At 42.4% G+C, this 26,843-nt stretch overlaps 1 protein-coding gene across 1 annotated transcript in view; it reads left to right on the top strand.

Annotated features, from left to right (window-relative positions):
- Positions 1–26,843, top strand: part of ZNF804A (zinc finger protein 804A) — a 196,312-nt gene that overhangs the window by 46,002 nt on the left and 123,467 nt on the right. The window lies entirely within an intron of this gene.

Genomic DNA, 26,843 nt, shown 5'->3' with positions numbered 1-26,843 from the left:
AAATTCCCCTCACACTTGATCAGTTAACTCTATGTGTAGCTCTGTGTGTGACATAGAAAAAAGCTCCCAACAGCTGCAGATCCTGTGTCCTGTGTTTCTGACTGAAGTGTCTGAAGAGAGCAGAGGAAATGTAACTAATTCTCACAGCTTTTCATACTGTTTTTGCTGTCAGAGTTTGATATGTTTGATATTTTCTTTCTGTAGTCTGATATGCAACTCCGGCTGTGCATTGAAGCAGACACCCCTTCTGCAATTGATTTGTCCCAATAGAGCTAAATCCTACCCTCAATAAATTACAGCTTTTGCCTCTGATATTTAACATGAAAAGTAGGAAAATGTTTACACAGCTACTTAGACATTATTTGCACACTGTCATTTTAGAACACTTGGGTATCGATAGTATTACTTTAAAGATACCGAAACGCCTTCCTACTAAAAAGCAATGCTAAGTGTGGTTTGCCTTCTTAAAACAGACGGTATTTGCGATAATTCAGCTTAACGTGAACATCTGTGGTTACCCAGAATGCACTGCTACTGAATATGCAAATTAGCTCTTTATGCCCCAATTCTCTCCCCTCAATAGACTTCTCTGACTCTCCAGGTATCTGGGGAATGTTTTGGTGTAAATGCTTGAGGGGGCTCAATATAAAACTTGCAGTGGGGCCCATAGCTCATTAATGATGCCACTGAGGATACGGCTGCTTAGTATGTATCAGCTAGGCCTGGTGGTACATTACAGGATTGCTGTTGGCTGAGGGAAATTCTGCACTGTAAGAAGGCCTATTAGCAAGACAAGACAAATAACATTTATATTGCGTATTTATCCTGGCGGACTCAAAGCGCCAGAGCTGCAGCCACTAGGGCATGCTCAGTAGGCAGTAGCAGTGTTAGTAAGTCTAGCCCAAGGACTCCTTGCCTACTAGGTGCTGGCTTACTGAACAGGAAGAGCGCAGATTTGAACCCTTGTCTCCTGTGTCAGAGGCATAGCCTTTAACCATTCACTATTAGCAAAGAAGTAAGCTAAACTATCTAACCCTTTGTTAACAAGAAATATAACTTTTCCACTCTAGACAGGCACAACATGAATGAATGAAAGTATGTACAAAATAACTTGATATGCAGAAAGATACAAAAATATAACTCAAAATGTATCAGGCGTACAGAATCATTTATCACGGCCCAAGTTAAAGTGAATCTGACAGCTGCAGAACTTCAACTAAGCTAGTTACTGTATATCCCAGGAATAGAGGAACCATAATGTGCCTGCATGTGTGCCTAGGTAGAGAGCCAACATTTTAAAAGTGAAGAGCTTATCACTGTGTAATATCAACTTTCCACCACTATGGCCACTTCTGCTGTGTTTCCAGGTTCTGTTTATCACCATAGATAATTGGAGGTTTATCCGCTTCATCCATAGATTACTTAGACTGCACAGTTTGTAGCAATGTGTAAAACCAAGCAGTGCAGCCAAAGCTGTTATTCCACAGTAATGAATCTGATAGTGGTTGTATGTGTACACTTGCCTTCATGTATACAGTCTGTTCTGACATAAGGAAGATTAAAATAAATTCAATGAAAAAAATATAAAGTGATACTACCGGTAATTCATTCATTTACAAGGTGATTCTAGTTACGTGTGGTCCGGTATTAGTCATGGAGAGAATCCGAAGACATAACAACAAAAGTTGTTTAGCTGATACCTTTAATGACTAACTCAGGGCCGGCCCTAGACTTTTTGCCGCCTGAGGCAAATTTTGAAATTTTTGGGTCCGACCCCCCTCCCCGCCGCTAGGCCCAATACCCCCGTCCTGCCAGCTATCCCCTCCAGCTCGGGCGACTCCCCCACACCCACGGGGCGGGTGCCGCCCCCCCAGAAGTGCCGCCTGAGGAAAATGTTTCACCCCGCCTCATGGGCGGGCCGGCCCTGGACTAACTGTACAAGATTCCTTTGCAAGCTTTCCAAACTTTAAGTTTCTTCTTCAGGCATGTTTCAGAGCTGGATCGTGTTGTCTTTGCATTATTTTCAATTATGACTTACATAGTCTTTAAACTACCCCATTCTACACGTCATGCTGACACATATGTACAAATGTATAGCCCCAAAACAGGAGTAGATTAATTTCTGTAAATTGCAGGTTGGGGCCTTCAACTAATCCCACAGATGCTCAAACCACTATAGATCTAAGAAATTGGGAGGTCAAAGACATCTGATTTGGTTAATCCAGGCAACCCTCTTCCGTCGGTCCAGGGTCCAGAGCTGATACTCCTGATTGAGCATGTTTGCTCGACTTCTTGCAGCATGTCCGATTTATATACATGCAACCAATTTCGGACCGAAATTTGTAAGATTGTCGATTGGGCATGGTTTTTCCGGCACCGATTTGCATTCAATCCGATAATACTTATCAAATTGGATGGTTGATCGGCCGCCAAATTGCCTGATGTGTGGCCACCTTAAGAATACTGGCAATCACCACAAGTGTTATGCTCTACCTGAGCCCTGAAGTGATTACAGTACCAGCCAATAGCTGAAGGTGCTGCATTGTGAGCAAGGATTTTGTCAGGGAAATGTTCACAAAGAGCATTGGCTTGTATTAATGTTCTCTAATCAAGCACAATTCTTACAAAGTAAGGAAAGAATTTTACAGGAATCAAATATGTCGGAAACTAGATAGCACTGGATTTTAATTACAATAAAATCCAGGTGTGTTTAACTTCATGAACAACGTTTATCCCATTGTCTGTGTGTTTTGTGGTAATTAGGTTGGGGAGTCATAAGTGAGTAGTATAGTGACTGTAAAAGTGTACTTAGTTATCTTTATGTAACTCTTGGTGTTTGCTTTGAACAGATTACACAATATTTAGTCAAGTGCTGCTTGTGATTTTCTCAGATTTACTTGTAATCATTTGCACCTTTTGAGCATTTTCAACAGAAGCCAAAGGTGTGAAATGACATATATGATTTAATGAGTGTCATGCAGAGCCCATTGTTTTTCTTTAGGATTAGTTTGGAAGTAATAGCTTATATCTATTCGCCTCTCCATATGGCAATGGGGCCATTAATACATGTGGTTGTAGACAGTGTGTAGTTGTAGACAGACAAAGGAAGATCGTTGTTGCATTAGATACAGCTATGGGGAGCCATGTCCCAGTCTATCCAGCCTATCCTTGCTTATCAGGGCACCCATGTACTGTATCTAGGCAACAACTAAATATAGTGAGGGATTGCAATTAGGCAAAACAAAAATCTGGATTCAATTCACTGTGTGTCTTTGGAGATCTGTTCTTTGACAATGTCTGGCTCATATGCAATTTACTTTTTCTTCTGAGTTTCTCCATTTACACACCCATATGCAATTCACTTTTTCTCCTGAGTTTTCTCCTATGTGTTATTTTTAAATTTGTCAATAAAATGCCTTTTAACCCATCAGAAAGCAAGAAAATGCTCAAAATAATGTTGATAGTACTTTTCGCCTACTTTTTGGTACTTTTTAAGTTGAAAAGTACTGGAAAGTTTTTTTTAAATCAAAGATGAAAAATGATCTCCCAGTAGAAAACTCAGGTGAAAAGGTGCATTGCATATGGCCCCTTGTCATAAATTCTTTTTAAACCACTCGCACCACTAGCAAGCAAGAAAATACTCAAAATAATGTTAATATTACTTTTTCAACAACTTATTCAATTGTAAAAGTTATTTTAAAGAGAAGATGAGAATTATCTCCTAGAAGATAACTCAGGAAAAAAAATTAATTGTATATGGGCCAGAGCCTTATGCAAAACTGAGACAAACAATGTAAATGACAGGTTCTATGCAAATAAAAAATGGTCATAATTCTTTCCCAGTTATAAATAATCTTTATGATCTCTATGAAATTTTAAAGATGATATACAATACAGAACAGAATGATCTTCAAGAAAGTGGATGTCTTCTCACCAACCAACCTGTGTACCTCACAGCTTCTACTCACCTTTAAAGAGAAGTAACCAAGAATTGAGCATCATCCCAATCAGTAGCTGATACCCACTTTCCCACCAGAAATTTTTACCTTTTCACAAACGGATCATCAGGGGGCTGTGTATGGCTGATATTGTGGTGAAACACCTCCCACAGTGACCATGGTTCTGACATCACACTGTGGGAGCCTTGTTGCATTGTGGGAAATAACAGCTGTTTACAGCTGTTTACAGCTGCCAAAAAAGCAAGCAGCATCTCCTTCCACTGACATCACCTGTCAGCAGTAAAGATGTTACCATGTGGTAAATATCAGAATGTAGGTCAGGGAGAATACTAAATCATTTATACATAATTATTGTAAAAATAAAGCACTGTTTTATTACATTATTTTCAATGGAGTTCCTCTTTAAGCATCTTGAACTACAGGGTTACTTGATCCTTCTTCCATCCAGCAGGACAGCCATGAAGTCTAAAGCTCTCCAAGGCACTTTGGCTCCAATCTGACATGTCCCAACTCTACTCTCCCACAACTTCCCCATGCTGCATCCCAGGAATGCTTGTGCCGCTCACTCCTCTGTTGCTGTACACTCCCTTACCCTACCCCATCCCCCTCTTCAGCCATGCCCCTTTCATGCAACTCTGTACATTGGGGGTTAGTAGTAAAAGGAGAGTAAAGGTAGTGGGAGGACCATGATCTCTTCCAGAAGTCAATCCAGGAATTCTGGGCTGTTTGAATGTCTTCAATGGGTAGAAAGGGGGTTGGGTTAGGGAGAAGACAGCCTTCAGTAGTGTTAGTGGAGAGAGCAGTAAGGAAGCAAAACACTTTTAAAAGAGTAGATAAGCTTTCATTAACTGTGCTGTAGAGTGTTGGATAACTACCCAGTGTTCACAGCATGAATTAATGATGCCTTCCAACAAAAGATTTGTAGTGTAGCTTAAGCGAAGACACACATTTACTGATGGGATCACCATATAGCGTTTGAATATTATCTAATACTAATGCGGTTCTGTGAATTGTGCTTGATACTTTTTTTTTTTGGGGGGGGGGGGGGGGGGGGTTATTATGCAACTCAAAATGCCTGAAGCTGACTTTTTTTTACCATTCTGATTTGTGATAATAAAGTAGTTTGTACTTGTAAGTGTATAATCATTTGCTGGTAATGCAGGGAGTGGCTATAGGGAAGACTTGTTATGACCTTTTATGATGTGAGACAATGTAAGATATATATTGCATTGTGTGTACCAGAATCACTGTTTTTATTACAGACGTTGTAGTATGTGCTGAATTAGTTTGCAGGTGGTTTATTGGTAGTAATGAGGAGAGTATACAATCTTACAGCCTGCAGTAATGACCAAGCCACAGATCTGTCCTAGTCCATATTGTGGCAGCTGGTGTGAATGTATATTCTAGTGATAGGTAAAATCACCTTATTTCTTTTGTGAAAATCTAAGACCGTTCTTCCCAGCTCTTGATGTTGGACTATGTCTGACAAGGAGGAATATGGCAACACTTGGATCTGCTGGGCACCACGCTGCACAGTGTAAGGATTCATCTGTAGTAATAAACAGTAAAATCTGTATACTCCTGCTGTCACTATGGCTGGGGTAGGGTAGTGGCACCCATGTCCCAATGCTTTTCGGCCCACCCAGACAGAATTTGCTTGTCCTGTGTGGAATCTCCCAGTTCCAGTAAATCCCTGCCCATGTCCTCAGTGATTGGACAATAGGGGGTCAGGAGGAAGAAGATGGTAAATGCTGCACAGCTGCGATGAGTGACGGCAGCACCCAGTGAATTCAGTATATTCCTGCTGTCACTATGGGTAGGGTGATGGCACTTATGTCCCAATGTTCTTCAGCTCAACCAAGCAGTGTTCACTTTTCCTGCATGTCATCTCCCAAGTCCCTGTCCATGTCCTTAGTGAATGGACAATGGAGGGGTTCAGGAGGAGGAAGCCAGGAGACTCTGCATGGCTGAGATAAATGCAGGCTGGCTGGATAAATGCCATCCCCTTACCTCAACCAGTGACAGCAGAAGTGTACAGAGCAGGGGGGCAAAGCTGAGTTCCAACACCAATAGTGCCATCTATCTTGAGTAAGGCAAGCATGGCTTGTGCCCTGTGATCGCATTCAGGACACAAGCCATCTATACCCTAGACACGTCTCAGCTGTGAATGCAGCAAAAACCACAGGCACCTTATCCATATGCTTCCATATTGCTATATCATAAAGCACATGCACTCCACACTCTAGCTATACACCCGCTGGCACTTAAATAAGCCTGAGGAAATGGGCTTGCACCCACAAAACGTGTTGCCTTTGCTAATAATTATATTTTACAAATTGTGTCATCCTAGAGGTACGCCACCTCAATTTGTTTTCTATTTTATCATTGTTTTTAATGCAGTATTTTGTCCTGGGCGCCCCTTCACCCCTATTGGTATACCCTAGATACGTTTCTGCTGTAAATACATCAAAAACCACAGGCACCTTATCCATATGTGAATTACTATTGCTATATCATAAAATGCACGCTACTGAGTTTCCAGCCTAGCCCTGGCTACACTTCCTAGTCATCCATGGGATTTTAAGCAAGCATGCTGCTGAGTGAAGTATTAAAATCTTGACCTTTCAGCTGCATGGTTGTTCCATATCAGTGACTCTCACGCAGTAATGGAGTTGTTTTCACAAGAAGCCCCATTACCCCACTTTTAGAGACAAATTTTAGAGACAAATGACTTCTTCTATTTGTCGTTAGTTGTTTTTTCCATTTTTAATTCTTTTACTCATTTAAATAACACTGATACATTTTCTGCAGCACTGTGCAGATAATTTTATTCATATACTACTTATAATAATAAAATACTTGTTACTAAAGATATTTGAAGTGAGAGGAATATGGAGGCTGCCATATTTATTTCCTTTTAAACACTGCACATTGCCTGGCTATCCTGCTGAGTCTGACCTCTGCCTCTAATACTTTTAGCCATAAATCCTGAACAAGCATGCAGTTGGGATGTTTGACATAAGTGTTGCTGGATTTGCCACATGCTTGTTTCAGATGGATTACTCAGACATTACTGGTGCATAACAGATCAGCAGGATACCACGTTTTGTTTAAAGGGAAATAAATATGGCAACATCCATATCCCAGTTGTCCTCTCAAGAAAACCTGAACTGAAGATGTAAAGTCAAGATAAACATACACACGTCATACTTACCTCCCATGTAGTCTACTCGTCAATCTCTTTCTCCTTTCCTGCGTCTTGTTTGTCTACTGTGATTAATGGAATTCTCCATCCTTCATTTTTAAAAATGCTGTTACCCCATAACAGCCTCCTGGTCAGCACACTGTTAAACTGTAATATTGCCCACTTGAGTCATAGGGAAATATGGACATTACTTTGCTCCTCAGTTGTCCTTTCAGTTATAACTGACAGCAGCTGATATATAACTGACAGCAACTGAGATATTTTAGTTCTGACAAAAATGGAAAGGAAATGGAAGGAATCATTGTAAGAAGAAAATGGTGAGCTTCTGAGAGGAATTGACCGGGAGGTAAGTATGTCATATTCATCTGCAGGTACATCATGTGTTTATTTTAAATGATTTTACTTGGTTCAGGTTCACTTTAAGGATGAACATGCGCAGTTTAACAAGCAGTTAAACTGTACCCATGTGTGCAAGTGGGGGCAGAGACAGTGAACATACCTGTTGTAACAACTAGTAGCTCAGCAGCTGCCGACACGCGGGGGGTGTCTGCAGCCGCTTACTTCCCTGTCTCACAAGCATTCTCCATTCCCTCGGCATCTGGCACGCCGGGAATGGTTGGTTCTCTGACTCACAGGAGGTCTGTCTCGCGCGGATAGGACCTTTATGCTTGCAGAAGGCGCGTCAGCGGACCTGCCGGTCGGCTGACGTCAGGGATGACTCTCGCCGCTCGGATTGGCGGAAATCCGAGGTGGGAGTGGCTGAGAGTCTCCCTCTTCCTCATAAGCCTTCACTTGTCATTCGGTCCTCGTCTGCTGTCGTGAATACTTACGTGTTAGCGCTCAGACCTTAGACTAGATCCCAGGTGTTGAAACCAAGGACTTCACACCTAGACTAGGAATTGTTATATTGTTATTGATTACCTGTGTATGATTCTGGCTATAACTCTGACCTTGCTTCCTGTCTAACGTTTCTGTACTTCTGCCTATCTGACCAGTTGCTGAACCTCTGTCTGTTACCCATTATCCCTTTGCCTCACGATTCTGTACTGTTACTTACCTCCTTGTTGCCGAACCTTGCCTGTCCGACCACTCTGTCCTCACCAATGGGCTAGCCTCTGGTGAAGGATTCTTAGTATCGTAATCACCTGTTCCTCAGGTGATCAGTAGTTGCAGTATTGTTTGTACATCTGCTCCTCAGGTGTCCACTAGACTACAGTATAGTCTGAATCACCCGCTCCTCGGGAGACTCCCTCAGCATCACCAGCTGCTGGGGTTTGTTCTCTGTCACATTGGCTGTGTACTGATAGTACCTCACCAGCCCCTCTGGTGAGGTCTTGCCTAATTACTAGGTTACAGTCTGTGTATTATAGTACCTTACCAGTCCCTCTGGTAAGGTCTTACAAAACTAATAAACTTACGGTTGCACCAAGCACTACACTCTTAGCACCCTTTTAGCTATACTAGTATTATTGGTGATTCTGCAGATCACCCCATAATCAGGTATAGCGTCTGTGTTATTGGTGATTCTGCAGATCACCATATAATCAGACATCTGAGTTGCTACACCCAACCGTTACTCCTGTTTTGCTGCCTACAGCTGCTGTGCTGCACATTGCTTTCAATCTGCCCAACACTTCTTCTATCAGAGCGGAAGTTCTAGCTGTGAAGGTGGAAATGTTGGGAGCATGGAATGCAACAAGCAGCACTGTGAATAGTGGCAGCAAAACAGGTAAGTTAACCCCAACGCCCACTCACACACGCAGATACAATTATGCTGTGCTCACTTAACCCTACTTATTATCCTCAAAGAGGTCACATAATAAACATGTGTGTGGGTTTGCCATGTAGTGGGATACTGCACACCTGAAATAACCCTTACAAGCACAGGGAAACATAAAATATACTCCATATTGCCTTTGGTGGGAGTCCAACCCAAAACTGTAAAGCTCAAAGGCATTCATGCTCACCACCAACATACAGCTTGTTTGAAACAGATAATTAGTAGAATGCCTTAGAAATAAGTCTAATGTATATTTTTTTTATATCTTATTAGCGGTGTTAAGCAGTAAGCCCATATATTTGTTTTTGTTTTGCGCTGACTTAATAGTAATACAAATATTTGCCTTTGTTTTGTCAGCTCCATCATTCTCAGGATTTTAATGTTGTAGAAATGTTAGACATTTTTCGGTAGATGTTCTGCACATTTGGGGGCGAGCCAACAGCCAAGCTGCGCTTAGTGAGCTGGAGCATTTGGCACGAATATTATGTTAATGAAAAAGCCTGTACAAAACAGATGCATGAATTTTCCTAATACAGAAAGAGATTATGCGGATTTAATGTTTGGATTAGTCATAAGGGTTAAACATCACTCAACCAGAGAAAAAAAAATCTGGATGGTTCCCAAAGTGAAATTAGTTGACTGCCTCGATCGTCCATCTGTCCAGATATGTTTTTTGCGCAAAGCTAACAGCATTGCGGTGGCTTGAATTAATGGGGGTATGCTTTACTTCTCCACAACAATAGCTGGGAAAACGACACAGATTTAAGGGAGTCTTGAGGGCACTACATTAATGCGACACACTTTGAATATATGAGCATGCAGTTATAATGCACAAGCACATGGCCTTATGCGAAGTCAATATCCATCTGTATTCCAGCTTCTATCATACTGTTGTGAACAGAGCAAATTTACAGAGTGATTAAAGCGTCATGAACTCTGAACTTCCTCTCTGCTCTAAAAGAAACGCAACAGCCTAATAACCTTTTGGCTGGATTCACAGTGGTCAGTCACATAACGCACGTGTTAAAATGTGTGTGAACTGCACATGAGACTGGACATAGACTTTAATGCAAAGCCTGCATGCAGCCAGTTAGAATAATGTGATCCGTTACTGTGAACAGGCTCATAGAATTGTATGGGCAGTAAGCTGACATGCAGAATTTTTCTGCAACGCAACTGAGCACTGTGAATCTAGCCTTAAAGAAAAACATTTCTTTGCTACAGCTGATACCAATCCTGCAATAAATCTGCAGTGTGTCTACTTCCTGCTTACATGGGAGCAAACAGGGCTTGATTCACTAAAGGGTGCTAACACAGTTAGCACGCCTAAAAGCTTTGCACATGCAAACTAGGGTGGTAAGCAGTTTGCATGACAAAGCTGTTACTGATTTTCCGCTATTTGGTGCGCCCGAAATGTCGCACCGCTGCGCGCAAAACATTGCACCGTCCGCAAGCAGAGTACGCTTATCAGTCTATTGTACATGCGGATGGTGCGATGTTTCCCGCGCAGCACGTGCAAAATTTTGTGCGCATATTAGCACGTGCAAAGACACTTTGCACGTGCTAAGGGGCTTTTCACTGGCATGCTAACACTTAGCACCCTTTAGTGAATCAAGCCCATAGGGTTAACATCCTGTGTTTACAAATTAGCTGCTTTGCCAAGGCAGCCAGATTCCTGACCTGACACAGCTGAGGAATCAAATTACGCATGTGATTAGACACAGATGAGGGTTAATTAGACATTAAACTCTGTGAATACATACAGGGTGCATTTCTCTGTTTTCCTTCTGTCCTGTGCAATAGTTCAGGTCCACTTTAAAGAGAAACTCCAACCAAGAATTGAACTTTATCCCAATCAGTAGCTGATACCCCCTTTTACATGAGAAATATAATGCTTTTCACAAACAGAGCATCAGGGGGCTCTGTATGGCTGATATTGTGGTGAAACCCCTCCCACAAGAAGCTCTGGGACTGCGGTACTTTTGGCAGTTTGTTACAATGTAACAAGGTTCACAGACAGGAATTAGCATTTTACAGCTGTCTCTAACAGCCAAAACAGCTAGGAGCAGCTACATAACCTGCCCACAGTAAAAATGTCACCATGTAGTAAATGTCAGAATGTAAATCGGGGAGAGGAAAGATTTTACAATGAGCAAACACTGAATAAATCATTTATATATAATTATTGTAAAAATGAAGCACTTTTTTTATTGCATTATTTTTACTGGAGTTCCTCTTTAAGGGCTGGTTCAGAAAGACACTTGGTGGTGGTAACAGGGATCAACTGCCACCTCTATTCATATGCATGGAAGCTGTTGTTTGTACCTGCAGTACTGGCGTTTCCTGTCGCTCGAACAAACACTGCAGTAAATCCTGTAGTCATGTCTCATCCAGGATGCCACCAGTAGTGTGTCTGATCAGCTATGTTCAGCAGTCTCTATACTCCTACAGGGGTCAGAACGTGATGCATCGATGAAACGCCGAGAACTGCCGCTGAAGGTTGCCAAATACTTTTGTGCTCGGTAGCAGAAAAGCATTTTGGTATCGGCTAAATGAGACGCTACCACCGCTGCCCACTGCTGCCCTGAGACGCCTGTGTGAACTGGGACTGAAGGCCGGATGCACACTATAAGCACTTTTGTGAGCGCTTGCATTTGATTAGCGCTTGCTAAAAAAACGCCCTCATTCACTTTCATTAAAATCGCTGTAAAAATCACAGCAATTGTGTAAGCCAAAAACATATGCAATTGTGGCGATTTTTAACGCGATTTTATCAAAAGTGAATGAAAGCGATTTTTTAGCAAGCGCTAATCAAACGCAAGTGCTCACAAAAGCGCTTATAGTGTGGATCCGGCCTAAGTGTATGAACAGATTCTATTTATTTATAAATGTATTTATTATTTGATTCTGTTTCAAGCAAAAATAGAGTACGGTATTATAGATTAAAAAGGTCTTTGTGGAAGATAAAAGTCAGAAGTGAAGCTAGCGGTTTCATTCCCGTTGATTTGCAGACCGGGATGTTACTCTGTACAGTGTTTCTGCAGTCTGGTTTTCCATTGCGGCTGTTGCTGCTTATCCTCCAACATCTCCTGTCTTCAGGACTAAATGAGCTGATCGGGAAGGGAATACATATAGATCCAGCATGATAGACTCAGCACGGGTGCAACATTTTGACAAAGCGATTACAGATTTTTGTGTACTTCATATTCCTTTTGTGATCCCCCCTCCCCATACAAATTCACATTGTATACAACCCTTTAACTGAAGGCTAATCCTATACAACATCCTGAAAGAGTTAACCCCTTGCTAATTTAGTCTGTATGTATCCTTGCAAAGCTCAACACACACCATACAATCTTGGTTGTTCACTTTTACCACTTCCATGTAGTATAAGAGCTTATCCAATCAATCATTCAAGGTGTTTTCAATCTGTTGGCCCTTATACTACATAGATTTGGTAAATCTGAACAACAAATATTGTATGGTGTGTGTTGAGTTTTACTCTAACATAAAACAACCCACCTTCAACCCTGTCCCCTAAACCTAACCCTTGTGCTCAGCACCCGATCTGAACAGTAACCTCACGTCTCATTTCCCCGGAGCCCCCCCTATACCATGCGGGCTGCTATAGCTTAGGGTGTGAGGCTCCACGTGGCTGGGTCCTGGATTCTGGCTATCCCAGCCTGCATGGGGGACAAGGGGTTAAAGAGGTTTAGAAGGGGGGGAACCCCACATCATTTTTTATTTATTTCCCACACTATGAATATAAAAAAAAAAAAAAAAAAAAGGAAAAAAATGATATACATGTTAATAATTATCTGTCATTTTAGCGCAGTGACTTTGCTATACTTTGCTATTCATCCCTCTAAATCTAAGATCGATTTTCTCAAAAACTATAAGGTCTTTTTAAATTTTGTTTTCCTCTTGTACCCACTGTCCTCCTCCACATACCCAGCAAATGTGGTGTTTCCAGCACATAAGGGGGCTTTGCTGTTAAATGTTTGCTGTTAAAAGTCGGCGGCCGGAGAAACCTTTCCCATGCGCTGCACAAGAAATTTAAAAACGATATTCTCAAAAACCATTAGGTGCTTTCAAAAAAAACATTTCCTCCTTTCTTATTAACCGCGAAATTCCGTGGCCATTAAAACTTTTCCCACATTCAGAAGGAAAACTTTAAAATCGACTATCTCAAAAACTATAAGGTTTTTTAAAGAAAATTCCTCTTGTACCCACTACCCTCCTTCACATACCCTGAAAATTTGGTTTTTCTAGCACATAAGGGGGATTTTCTATTACCCGCTAAAGTTGGCAGCCGTTCGCCTGCCATTTAAGTCTATGGAGCCAGCTCCAAATAGCTGGTTTGCAAAAATTTGTGGAAATCCGCACTCTCTTGTCGCGAACCGAAAATTTGATGTTCGCTACATGACTATTTACAAATGACAGCAGCTGTACATCAAGCCATGCATTGCTTTGTATCCAGTACACACAGACAGGCAGGAATGAATAAGTTTTGAATATCATAGATCCCATGCAGTCATGCAGTGCCACAAGTCCCATCTACAGGCCAGAAGTAGGAACACCACACATGTATCCCTCTTTCAGGCACCAAAGTCTAGTTCAGCTCAGGTTGTTGTGAGACGTAAGACCAATCCTGGACCAATGCCATTAATACAGGGGATAGTGAGTGTATCTGTATAAGGCTCCCTGCACACTGCATGCGTTTTCGATTCCGATTTTTAATCGGTTTTTATGTCCGATTCCGACTTTTAATCATTACTGCATGCTGCGGTTTTGACTCCATTTTTCTGTTGATTGCATTCAGGGAAAATCGGAATTGCAAATCGGAATCGGAAAATGGATTTGCATTGTGCAGGGAGCCTAATACTGATACATAACCTCTACTGCCTTCTTTTACATTCCTCGGCAAATGTTAAGCTTTTTACTCATCCAGATATCCAAAGAAAACAATTAAACCCTTAAATGTACATATAAATGAGTAATTTTTCTTTGCCTCATTTAAACTGAAAAAGTCACTTGTAGCAGCAACAGGAGGTCAGAAGTTAAAATCATCTTTATTTGGGAAAATTCTAGGCCATTTTTAATGATCTCTGCAAGTCACAGCAATGGCCATAGCAGCTATAACTACTCCTATGGGGCCCAGGATCAAGGGAGGCCCAATCATTGCAAGTGTACTGCTCTGAATTGTATTGCCCTTTTCATTTTTCCTGTGATCTTCTATCCTGTATGTACAAGGCACTTGTATGTAAACCAAGTTGTGGTGCTCAGTGAGGTGAATTTAATAATATATATGCTGTGAGGGGGGATTTGAGAGATCAATGGCTGTTCAGAGAACCAGAGCCCAGAGGATGGGGAAGTGGGCTATGGTGCTTGTACATTTCTGAATATATACATTATGTCTGCATCTCACCTTGTGTGTAAGTATAAATTGCCCTATCTTTTCAAATCTATAGGAGACAGGAAGGGGAGGGTGTCATTGCCCATGTGTGCCCATGTTGGGAAGTCCTATTAATATTAAGCTACAAGGCATAGCGATTTCTAGCTACACTGGATAAGTGTCCTTTAAAGGAAACCTCAAGCAAATCATGCCTCCCCATGATATACTTACCCGGGGCTTCCACCAGCCCCTTGCAGCTGACATGCCCCACGCTCCACTCGCAGCTGCCAGCCCAGAATCCCCGCCGGTGCAGAGGCCAACCTCGAGGTAGTCCTTAGGGCTCATTCACACCAGTGCGCTTCTGTCCGCTTCTGTGCATTTTTTTTTCAGCAACATGTACTGTATCTGTTAACATTATTTGCTGAAAAAAGCAAGCAGAAGCGCACGAAGTGTGAATGAGGCCTGTGTCTGCGTGAGCACCTCTGTCAATCAAGTCCACGTTGTCCACGGCGTACTGTGCAGGCGCAGTAGTTCTGCACCTGCGCAGTACGCCACGGACAACGTGGACTTGATTGACAGTGGCGCTCACGCAGGTGCAGTAGAGGAGTTTGGCCTCTGCACCAGCGGGACCCGAGAGCGGAGCTGTTAGCGTGGGACATGTCAGCTGCAAGGGGCTGGAGGAAGCCCCGGGTAAGTATATCATGGGGAGGCATGATTTGCTTGATGTTTCCTTTAAGCATAAACTAATGACTCCAGACATTTTTACATAGACTGATAATACCGCATAGTGATGTTCCAGTAAGTGGCATTACTATAAGTGTGGAGTGTGCATTACAGAGTGTGCCTATTCTGACTATGCAGCATTCAGAGCTGGGAATGTAAAAGAAATGTTTACACTGTATTCACCTTTAACACTTTAGTGTTCTCTTTATATCATAAGTAATTCATTTGGCAGAAGAATGAAAAAATCCCTGCACAGTAAGTAAGAATATGACATTTAAACTGACTTAAATCATTAGAATGCTTGACCTATTTCAAGATCTTTTTACTTCTGGCTCATAAATATTTTGAATCAGCAGCTATAATGGATAAAATTACTTACTCTTCACAATTTGTTAATCATAGTTTAAAAATATTCCTGGAAAAGATAATTAAAATAAATTTAAGATGTGAATAGAGTACATTTCACTCAGTGCAGCACAGTCAGTCCTGTGATGGTGCTTTTCCGATGAATATCACGATCATGATTTGCAATGCGACTGCAATTTTACTATTTTATACTAAGCGTTTTTTTCATCTTGATTTTCGCATAGTGGGGCTTTTTTGCAGTGTTATTGTGCATCTAAAGCAACCCTCCTTCAACTCTGTCATCTAAACCTAACCCCTTGTGCTCAGCACCTAATCTTAAAGCGGGATTGTCGCCATAAAAATCTAATTTCAACAGCAACTGGTCTGAGTGTATTAAGTGATAAAGATGCTAATCCTGCATTCAAAACTTTCAAAACTTGTTCTTCTGTTGTGGTTTGGAGTTATCATATACCTTTGGAGCACTGGCCCTTTAATAGCCATTGCCATTCAGTTGCATGCTAGGGGTTCTTTTTATCTATAATTTATTCCTCCTCTCCCCTTTATTTCCCTGCCAAGCTGAAACATGATCCTTGTGTTCACAAGCAAGGCTGAGGTGACTCAGCGATTGGAGGAGAAAAGAAAAAAAAGTGAAGGGAAGAAATTACATTAGTATTTAGCCTCAAACTGTGGGGAAAAGACATGGTCCCCACCAGGAACAGAATTCTCTTCATTTACTATATGTATAATTCACTGAAATCAAAACGTGGACAGTACAACACATATGTTATGTAAATAGGTCAAAAAAAGAAAAAAAAAACAAACGGGGCAGTTCTATACATACAAACCATAGTGGTGTTACTCTGTTTACTAATTCTGAAAATTTAGCTATCGTACAACCATTTTTTCTGAAACACACACTACCACAAAATAAAGCAATCTAAATCAAGACCACCACCATATAGACTTTAAAATTGCTGCAGGTCACAATGGTATGCCTTTGGATGTGTCCACCACTTGATTGTAATTGGTACACGGTTATGCTGTATAACCCTAAAGAGCTTTCAGTTCACCTTCTAATTCTTTATAGTGGGCTGTTAAAAAAAAAGGGAGGGGGGAAATAACATAATACTTCCAGCAGTGCACACCAGCACCACAGCTGCAGTCCTGTGTGACTTTGCTTGCCAGAGCTGTGTAACTCAATGAGCTCTTCTTATACCGAGCCTGTATGCCTTCTCCCTAGCAGACGTACTTTGCAAGTTACCTCAAAAGAAAGGTACTACCATATAAAGTTATTTATTAAAGTAAAGATCCTCCTATATATATATATATATATATATATATATATATATATATATATATATATATATATATATATATATATATATATATATATACACACTGCATATACCTACCTGTTCTTCACTGTGCACCCACCCACCTATGTGAACGCACACAGTGTCACTGTGCCTTTCCGGTACCTGTCTATGTGTGTAAGGTGCACATTGTAATATCCACTGCATATACCTACCTGTTGTTCACTGTGCACCCACCCACCTATGTGAGCGCGCACAGTGCATGTCCAGTACCTGTCTGTGTGTGACAGGTGCACATTGTAATACCCACTGCATATACTTACCTGTTATTCACTGTGCACCCACCCACCTGCGTGAGCGCACGCAGTGTCACTGTTCCTGTCCGGTACCTGTCTGTGTGTGACAGGTGCACAATGTAATACCCATCACTGCATATACCTACCTGTTGTTCACTTCTGTGCACCCACCTACCTACGTGAGCGCACGCAGTGTGATATACCACTCCGTGCATACCTGTTAACTGCACATGTGTGACTGCATATTGTATTACTCAAGTCAGTGCATACCTTTCACTTCATCCCCCCCAATATGGACAAAACGGACAAAACAGGTAGAGGCAGAGGTAGAGGTAGACCCAGAGGAAGGCCACCCGGCAGGTCTGTGCGAGGTTGTGGTGATGTGATTTCGTGCGGCCCTGGTCCAAAGTACAGTGCTCAGAAGAAGGCACATCCCATCAACTCCCAAGATTGTCAGGACGTGGTTGACTATTTAACACAGAACACCTCATCTTCCGCAGTCAGCAGCGCTACTCCAACTACCACATCCGCTACATTTGACAGTTTGCAGGAGTTGTTTGGTGGGGAAATCACTGATGCACAGCCATTATTGTTACAACCAGATGAAGGCGCTAAGCAAGTTACACCACCTCATATGACTGAGTTAGGCGACACTATGGACGTAACGTGTGCGGAGGGGGATGATGAAGTACCTGCTGTTGGTGCCGTTTTGGAGGTGTCTGAGGCAAACGGAGCTGGACAGGATGATTATGATGATGACGATGATACGGATCCCACGTATGTTCCCAATAGAGTAGATGAACAGGGGGACAGTTCAGAGGGGGAGTCAGAGAGGAGTAGGAGGAGACGAGTTCCTGAAAGAAGCATGGGGAGCTCGTCATCAGAAACAGCTAGTGTCAGTGTCCGGCGGCATGTATCGCCACCTATGTACAACCCGCCAACATGCCCTTCAACATCAGCTTCTAATGTCACCATAATGCCATCACCCCAGGGGGGCTCAGCGGTTTGGAAATTTTTTAGTGTGCCTCAGATCGAAGCAATGCCATCTGTTCTCCAGTGGTGCTTGAATGTACCCAAATTCGATTCAAGTACATTCGAATTTGGGTCCGGGTCAAATTCGGATTCGGCCGTGATCAGGCCCATCGAATTCGATTCAAATTCAACTCATGATAGGTTCTTGAAATCGGGTAATAGTTGTGATTACGAATTCGGATGGCCTTCAAGGCAATTTTTTTTTTAAAGGGAAATCACAATGAACTATGTGTAATGTAAAAAAAAATGTCATGGAAAACTTTTTTTCTGCATTTCTTGTTTATTCTTCTTCACCATCTTCACCTTCTTTTTCTTCTCTCCATCTTTTTCTTCACCGTCTTCTTTTTCTGTTTTACCATCTTCTTTCTCATCGTCATTATTCATCACTATCCTTTTCATCATCTTCTTCTTCACTGGCACCTGGTTCTTCTTCTTCTTCACCTGGTTCTTCTTCTTCTTTTTCTGTTTCATCTTCGATTGTTTTTTCATCTTCTTCTTTAACTAGTTCATATTCTTCTTCTTCATCATCTGGTTCTTCTACTTCATCATCATCTGGTTCTTCTTCTTCATCATCATCTGGTTCTTCTTCACCTGGTTCTTCTTCTTTTTCTTCACCTGTTTCTTCTTATTATTATTCTTCACCTGGTTCTTCTTCTTTTTCTTCACCTGGTTCTTCTACTTCACCTGGTTCTTTTTCTTCACCTGGTTCTTCTTTTTCTTCCCCTGGTTCTTCTTCTTCTTCTTCACCTGGTTCTTCTTCTTCTCCTTCACCTGGTTCTTCTTCTTCTTCACCTGGTTCTTCCTCTTCTCCTTGTTCTTCTTCTCCTTCTTCTTCTTCTTTTTCTTCACCTGGTTCTTCTTCTTCACCTGTTTCTTCTTCTTCTTTTTCTTCACCTGGTTATTCTTCTTCTTCACCTGTTTATTCTTCTTCTTCACCTGGTTCTTCTTCTTCTTCTTTACCACCACCATTTTTTTTCTTTTGTGTTCATATTCTTCCTCTTATACCCAACAATGTTTTTTTCCCTTACAGAAATCAACTGTTGTAAAAAATGTTCTTCAACAGCCTAGCTAAATTTATGACGTAATAGCTATTGGCGCAGAACAGCATAATTCTGTGGACCCTGGTGGTGGGAACACAGACAGCAGGAGGTTAAATACAGCAGCAGGAGGAGGAGGAGTGACGTTTGGCAGCAGGCAATGTAACGGGGCCATGGTACCTAGCGTTGGTACCTCAGCTGTAAATAAACACCAACAGCAGGAGGTTCCGGACAGCAGTCGTGCAGCCCACATTGTGCCCAATGCACAACTGGGACAGCACAGTTTTCAACCAAGACACCTCAGATTTTTATTTTATTTTTTTACAACAAAAATGTAGCTATTGTAGTGAAGTAATAGCTAGTGGCGCATGGCAGCAGAGCATAATTCTGTGGACCCTGGCAGTGGGAACACAGATATCAGGAGATTAACTACAGCAGCAGCAGGAGGAGGAGTGACGTGTGGCAGCTGTCAATGTAACGGGCCATGGTACATAGTGTTGGTACCACGGCTGTAAATAAATGTTATCTTGCTCCCCCCTGAGGAAGGAATCCACTCCCTTGTGCGTAGATTGTTGTACCTCCGCCACCCTCCATAACAACAGAAATGTCTGTGCAGCATCAGTCCCCAAATGTTTGCTCAAGAGATTGTTTCATGATCGCCAAAAAGAGAAAGTTATCATGTTTGTGGACTTAGCTTAAATCCAGACTAGCCGGCATTTATAAATAAATGAGGTGTATGTGTTTGTGTGTGCGCGGACATGCGATTGACGGAGTCATACAACTGCTAATTTACTGACCCTTCACTCTATTTTGTTATGTCTGTGTTCTGGTATGACCCAGGCATGGGTTGTAAACTTTTACCACCTAATAAAAGCTAGTTTGTTAAAAAAAAAAAATCTAGTCTAAGTTATGTCCTTAGTAAATCAATGGCATTGTTTGTTTTGTTTTTTTTTTATCACAGACAACAGGGACTGGTGAATACGGCTAGTAGAAATGCTAGCATAAAATATTTATAAGTTCCGGTCCATTTTAATGTCTAATATTCAGACTGTAATTGTTTCGGAGTGATCAAACAGAAATAAAATTTGCCTTGGGGCCTCACCGCAGAACACAGAGCAAATGATGGTTTTAATTTTCCCCAAAGTCTATCAAGAGAGATGAGCGAGGTTTGAGAACTCACTATACACATTAGTGAGGCACAAAAATCCACAGCAAATCTGTCTGTGCCAGGATTCTGTCTGATAATGTATTGCATTTGTTGTTTACCAATTCAGGCGGTCCCCAGGCAAGCCTTTGAAGGTGCCGCCCCAAGCTCACCTCTTGTGACCCTTATGATCAGAGTCATATTACTAATGCAGCCACCATGATGGATCAGGTCATTTGGGTGCCTGCTCTGGCAGTAGTAGATAATAGGCAACTGCGTAGGGTATATTTAAACTTGCCAATTATTTGGATGTCAGAAGTTAGTGTTAAGTAAGGGGGTAGAAGGAGGTTAGTATTAGGCACTAAGAGGAAGGGTTAGTGGGAGTATAGAGTGCTGGGTAAGTCTACAGTAAAATATTGGTAGTGTTACCTTACCAAAATTGTAACTATAGGTTTCACATGATGCATAATAGGACAGGCGGTGCAGCAACTGCCACCATAACCCTTGTTTACTCCATGAAAGTGTAACCGGTAAGACCCATCTAAAGCAAGTGTAGCCAAGGCTGGATTTATACTTTGTCGTCGTCCCCCCCCCCCCAGGCCAAGTATTTTGGGGCTCCCCTTTCATGTGCAGCAGCGCCCCTCCCATTCCATGTGTAGCCTTAGCCTTCTCTCCCATGTGTAACATCCATGTACTGTAGCCCCTCTCTTTCATGTACAATTCCCTTGGGCATCATCTCCATTTTCATGTTTTGCTTCTCAGTTAAAGTTTTCTCTTTTATTAAGTAGTAACCCCTATTTCATGTCCAGGTGCCCCCTTAGGCTGCAGTCGCCCAAGGCCCAGGCCTTTGTGGTCGTTTCAAAAATACGTCCCTGAGTGTAACCACTATGAAATCCTTTCTTCCTCCCATTCAAATGATGATGTACCTCCAGCTTAACAATGCCCGCCCAGTTTTGACATTTCTCCCTAAATTTAGCATTACCTGCCCCCGGTATAGAAATGTGACCTTCCACACCTCCCAACAGTGCCATATCTCCCCTAGTTTAGGAATGAGTGCCCCTGGCATAGCCATGTTTCCACAGCAGTGCCATCACCCCCAGGGGCGTATCTGGGTAATATAGAGCCTATGGCAAACACTGAAATTGCGTCCCACCCCCGGTCAGAGCCCCCTTCCCCTCTAAAACAGCCTCCTTTCTCGTGTACATGTGTTACGGCTGCCTGTGTTTTTGGGATTGAGATATTGCTGAAGTTACTTTTATGGAAATATCTTTTCTTATTTCCTCTCTGTCCTCTTTTCTTACACTAAGCCAAGTGTGCCCCACATACATAAATGAAGTAGCCGTGTTCCCCAGTTAACAGAATTAATCTGATCTGAGGTCTAAGTGACAGGGATGCATGGGGCAGGCATGGCAACGCAGCTCAGGGACAGGCATGGCGCCGATGGTGCTGTAGTGCCCATGGCATGAGCCATGCCTGCACCCCTCTAGATACGCCTCTGATCACCCCACCCCAGTATACACATGACCCCACCCTATGCATTGTTAGTGCTGGAAAGTGAAGGTGACTTTTTTGTATTTACCAATCATGGCATGCAGTAGTCCTGTCTACGTGCCTGCCTCACTCTCACTGTTTCCTTGTCCACGCATCCGTATTCTGTTGGTGGTCCAGTGTTCCTGTGATGTCACAGCAGTGTTGCTACCAGCAGGATATCAATGGATGGTATGAGAGGAAGAACTCGGCAGGTGAGAGAAGAGGATCAATGCATGCTGTACAAAGTAAATAGAAAGTAACTAGAAAGCACAGATTATAACTATTAGTAATGGGTAGGATGAAGGCGCCCAATGTGTGTTCTATTTTAGTATTTTTAAATTTTAAAAAATTATATAATAAAAAGAGAGGTAATTGCTTACCTCTCCAGAAGATATAGATACCAATTCAACTGGAAAAAAGTTTTTATTCAAAAAACAATCTGAAACGCATTTCACTGGTTATGGCCTGCTTCCTCAGGTCAATACAAAATGCCTTGATCGCATAGGGGATAGAGTGTAGGCGCCTCTAATTAGAGGCACCTACACTCTATCCCCTATGCTATCAAAGCATTTTGTATTGACCTGAGGAAGCGGGCCATGACCCGTGAAACGCATTGTCAGATTGCTTTTTGAATAAAAACTTTTTTCCAGTGGAACTGGTGTCTATATCTTCTGGAGTGGTAAAAAATTACCTATCTTTTTATTATATAATTTTTTATTTGAAAATACTAAAATAGAACGCACTCCATCCTACGCATTACCAATCAGACCTCCTTTGGAGGTAATAGCTTTGCAGTTTTTCTGGAAAGTCTATTGTACTACAGAAGAGCGACCATCCAGTATCCAGCAGGACCTGGAGTACCAAGCAGGGATGGTTAATTCCCTGCAGGCCTATACAGTGGTTGCGGGAACTGCAACCCAACTTTGTGAGTATATATTTATATACGTTTATCCTCCCTATACCTGACGATACTGCACCATTGGGCGCGCAATCTCTCCCTACTTCTCATCTTGGTATTCTTGGCCCTTACAAGAATCACCAAAGAAAAAACACTATAGATTATAACTATGTTAAGGCAACTCTCCACATTCAATTTCTTAACCAGGAAAGAATTAAGGATTTATGGTCTCCACATAAAGATTTAATGGGATGTTAGGAGTATTCTATGAAATCAAAATAAATACTAGAAATATACAATTAATAATTGGGAAAATAAAACATGACAATACTTATGAAAATGTGGTGGCACTGGTACAAAGTTCAGTCATTCTTTGGACATCACAAGGTTCTCATTTAGATGTTCCCATTATTTCCTCCTATTGCTTTGTTATTATTGTGGCACATCTGGTTTGAAGATCCTCAGGCCAAGAGAGCCATTATACTAGAAAACAATTACCAATCTGCAGCACATTCGGGGCTCCTAATTGACCTTATTGGTCAGTGTCTTTCAGTTTATTTGCAGTAAATCTTTTTAGCTCAGTTTCTCAATCCGGCTCCCACTCCAAGCTAAAAGACTGGCAGATGAAATGGAAGGTCTAAAATTGGGAGCAAAGACTGTGAAAATTACCAATGACGTTACTGAAAGGTGGATTAATGCCTCTCCCATCTTAGTTCACTTAGAGCTCATTGCAGGATGAAGGCCCATTGATAAGATGAAGATATTTGGTTTCCACACGTTATATTCAAAGTGTAACTCCAACTTTACTGAGAAAGAAAAAGTAATTCCCTCTAAGACATCTAAATACGTTTTAAGGATGTGTTTGTTGTTTCAAAACGTTTTATATGTTTTTGAACAAAGTGTACAGCATTCCATGAAACAAGTAGCTCTAAGATAGCACATGTTGTTTCAGTTGTAAATAAATGATCTTTTTTTTTTTTTTTAAATAAATATTTTGAGTTCCAGAAAATGTTCCAAACAGATGGTTCCTGCAATATGTACATACAATATACAAATACCAACTTTGTATACAATGCCAATGCTGAAAGGAAACCTAAGATGGCAGAAAAAATATACATACCCTTCAGGCTAATTGGGCCCTTACTGTCCTCCTCCGCTACCTGTAGCCTCCACAGTCTATCTTGGTAACTTTGCTATTCGGCGCGTACTGCTCATGCGTGGCTCGGCCACGCGCCCAACGACACTTCAGTCACGAGGGGAGTTCTGCTCAGTACTATTGGGCAGGGCAGGTGCAGAGCGCTCCTAGCTGCAGAAGCTGGACTGTGCATGTGCCAACTGACACTGTCTGAATGGATTACCAGGATGGATTGCGGAGGCTACAGGTGGTGGAGGAGGACGGCGAGGGCCCAATTAGACAAAAGGGGGCTGGAGGAAGCGCCAGATATGTATCATTTTTTTTCTTCCATCCCATGTACAGTTTAAGTGCAGGGGCGCTGCTAGGTTCCCAGGAGATCCGGGCACATCTAGGCACCATATCAGTTCAGAGCTGCGCCAAAAATAGGCATGGCCATGTGTCAAAAAGTGGGTGTGGTCATGGATGGGGCCAAATGTACATGAACTTGCAATGCAGCATAACAGCAGCTTTGTAACGCAGCTTGCCACACTGCAATGCACCACCTATGGCGACAATCACAGTTGGTAAGTACTTTCCCACATACTGTAGAAATATCATAAATAGGCAGCATTTCACAATAATCAGAGTCCCCTCACCTGGTTTCTGTGTTGGCATGGGTGCTGTACTCGTCTAGCCTGGTTGTAATGCTATGCTGGATTGCATGGCAGTGATGCTGGGCTGGCAGTTTGATGGATGACTAGCCAGCCGGCCATGATGCTGGCTGGCTGTGATGCTGGCTGGCCGGGATACTGGATAACTGTGATGCTGGATGGATGGCTGGCCATAATGCTGGATGGCTGCTTGCTGTAATGCTGTCTGGCTGTAATGCTGGCTGGCCGAGATGCCGGGACTACCACAGCTTCCAGCATACCTTATAGTGGAACTTCAGCTCCCAACATGTCGCCATAGAGGCACTCCAGCTCCTAGCATGCCCCCATAGAGTCTCCACAGCTTTATGTGGGTATGCTGGGAGCTGAAGTGCATCTATGGCGACATACTGGGAGCTGTGGTTCCTCAATGTGGGGTAAGGGAAAGTCAGTCTATGAGAAAATGCACAGATCACTCTATCTCTTCATAAATGTATGGGGGTCAAAACCTTATCAAGTTTCCTCACATGTCAGCATCCTCAATACAAATTTAAAGCGTACACAAGTGTCTTTGTTAGGCAGTGCGGTAGAACGGCATGCAGCAAAATACATGTCTTAAAGGAAACCAGAGACGAAAAAAAAGTTTTATACATACCTGGAGCTTCCTCCAGCCCAATGCGCGCGGATTGCTCCCACGCTGCCATCCTCCGCTGCTTGCAGCTCCGGTATCGGGTCCTGTTAGTTCTGCCAGTCATGGCCAGTCTGTGCAAGAGGCAGCTGGAGAGATACGTAAAGGGAGCACTTCTCATGAGCAGACTGGCCGCAACTGGCAGAATTAACGGGACCCGATACTGGAGCTGCAGGCATTGGAAGACGACGGCGTGGGAGCGATCCGTGCGCATGGGGCTGGAGGAAGTCCCGGGTATGTACAAAACTTTTTTTTTTTCATCTCTGGTTTCCTTTAACAGTGACAGCGAAGCATACTTTTAACTGACTGTATGCTTCACTGTTGACAACACGACATGTGGATAACGTGTGGTACCACTGTCCTGTTCCATTGCACCTGCTTTTAGAGGGAACACAATGCCCGCTGTAAACCTAGCCTAACTCACTCACTGCAATCCACCAGAACAGACCACCAATTCTAATTACAATGCGGCCCCTGGGCAAGATTAACCTGGGGCCCCCCAGAAAGACCATCCAACCAAAAAAGCGGCATTAGGGGCCCTTTGTTGCAGCCAAATTTCCCCCAGGGCCCTCTCCCTTCAGATCATACCCCAACCTAACTGTGCTCTCGGGGGCCCTGCATTGTCTTCTGCAGAGTAGGGTCTTGCCTTTCCCAGCAGGTGATCTCCTCTGTCAGTCCTTCATTGCTCCATTGCAGGGTCCCCGGGTAGCACAGGTAAGTTGAGGGGAGACACCTTGGGGAGCCTCTACAGGCTCTGAGGCCCTGGGGCAATTGCCCCCTTTGCCTCTATGGAAGCGCCGTCCCTGAGACCACCTCACCCAGTGTCATCAAAGTTCCTGCAGTGTAGTGTCGCTTGCTGACCGCTCTCTTTCCTCTCCATAGAACAGTACTTCCTATACAACAGTGGGTCTGAATAGTGATCAATCCCAAACTGCCACCCAAAACACTTTTTACAAATAATTTTGGGCAACATAAAGCTAATGTGTACACCAGGATTATTTCATGTTATTTCAAACAACATGGCTGATCAGGCAGACTGCGATATTTTACATTTGTTTGATCTAAACGTATAATATGAGAACTCGGTGTAAGCAATGTGAGCAATCTCCTGAGTGGACATGACACAGGTGCTCAGGCTTCTGAGATTCATTTATATGTGCACAAAGGTGTAAAAAACACATTATTCTGTGTGCAGCTAATCACACATGAAGGTGGAAATCTGAAGTTATTCTTTACGCTAAATGCTGTGCTGTCTCCATAGTTGCAAATACAGAGTTCTGGAAATTTGCTTATGCAAGCGTTTAGTATATCCTACCTTGATTATTGTAACGTTGTCCTCTATGGTGACCCAGTTTACAAACTGGCACCACTTCAGTCCATAGAGAACTTATTTTGTCTCTATTCTGTAAATTACTGTAATTTAAGATAACATTTGTTGCTTAGTTTTCTGTTCTGTTGGGTCACCCTGACACAGACCAAACTGTTTAAGAACATGTCATGATGAAAATTAATATATATTATTATATTAACTAGAAGCAAATACTGAAGACCTGCAGTAGAATAATCTTGGAGCGCTACTTCCCGCACTTCTTTTCTTTTAATGCTACTGGATAAAATTACAGTCTTTACACCACTTACTTTATACAATTTGCTTTCTGTTATAAGATGTGTAAAAGATTGAAGCTCACGGTGATGAATATGGAAGAATTGACTTGATCTGAGAACTTGTCTCAGGCC

The sequence above is a fragment of the Hyperolius riggenbachi genome, chromosome 7 (assembly GCF_040937935.1).
Source record: "Hyperolius riggenbachi isolate aHypRig1 chromosome 7, aHypRig1.pri, whole genome shotgun sequence".
NCBI classification, from domain to species: Eukaryota; Metazoa; Chordata; class Amphibia; order Anura; family Hyperoliidae; genus Hyperolius; species Hyperolius riggenbachi.
This window is presented reverse-complemented; position numbering and strand designations above follow the sequence as displayed.